This window comes from Rutidosis leptorrhynchoides, chromosome 3, assembly GCF_046630445.1.
Source record: "Rutidosis leptorrhynchoides isolate AG116_Rl617_1_P2 chromosome 3, CSIRO_AGI_Rlap_v1, whole genome shotgun sequence".
Classification (NCBI taxonomy): Eukaryota; Viridiplantae; Streptophyta; class Magnoliopsida; order Asterales; family Asteraceae; genus Rutidosis; species Rutidosis leptorrhynchoides.
The window spans coordinates 499,819,862-499,820,850 of NC_092335.1; the positions used below are offsets into that span (position 1 = coordinate 499,819,862).

The 989-nt window shown below is 38.0% G+C and overlaps 1 non-coding gene across 1 annotated transcript; it reads left to right on the forward strand.

Moving 5' to 3' along the window:
* Positions 1-206: 206 nt before the first annotated feature.
* LOC139903431 (small nucleolar RNA R71) lies at positions 207-313 on the forward strand. The gene has a single exon (XR_011778251.1). It is a non-coding gene; the product is annotated as a small nucleolar RNA R71 (small nucleolar RNA).
* Positions 314-989: the final 676 nt, after the last annotated feature.

Sequence of the window (989 nt, forward strand, 5' to 3'; positions counted from 1 at the left end):
TAGAATCGGCTCTAGCTGCTTTAGATGATCTAACGATATTTTTTTCTTGGTGCCACTCATGTGAGTGGGAAGCAGTGTTATCAATAATTTTGTAAGCATCAGTTTCTGTTTTCTTCATAATAGAACCACCAGCTGCTATATCTATGTCTTTTCTTGTAGTGATGTCGCATCCTTGGTAGAATATTTGTACTATTTGACAGGTGTCTAAACCATGTTGCGGACATCCTCTCAATAACTTTCCAAATCTTGTCCATGCCTCATATAGAGTTTCATTTGACTTCTGTGTGAACGTAATAATTTCTCCTTGAAGTCTTACGGCTTTAGATGCCAGAAAGAATTTTTAAGAAATTTTTCAACTAAAACGTCCCATGTATCAATCGCCCCTTCAGGTAACGATTCCAACCAATCTTTGGCTTCTCCCTTTAAAGTCCAGGGAAATAACATGAGATATATCTGTTCATCTTCCACTTCTCTTATTTTAAATAGTGTGCAGATCCTATTAAAGGTATGAAGATGTTCATTTGGATCTTCCTTCGGCGCACCACTAAATTGGCATTGATTAGTCACCATGTGTAGAATTTGTCCTTTGATTTCATAATCTGGCGCATTAATGTCAGGATGAGTAATTGCGTGACCTTGGCCAGTGCGTTTAGCTCTCATTCGGTCTTCCATACTTAGAGGTTCCAGATTCTCCATGATTGAATTTGTTGAATCTGAATCACTATAGGATTCTGATTTAATGGTTCATTCCTCGACAATCTCCGTTTGAATGATTGGTGGTTCCGGAGAAAAGATTAGTGGTTCAGGATCTATGAATCGTCTCTGAATATTCTCCGAATTCTCAATTGTGAGGTCGGGTTCAAAAAATGGATTATCGGAAATTTGAATTGGAGTATTTGGTTGACTGGATGACGATTCTAAAGAAAAATCAACGGCGACAATATTTGCTAGATGTCTTGATCTGGTTACAGGTGGTGAACGTACAAAAG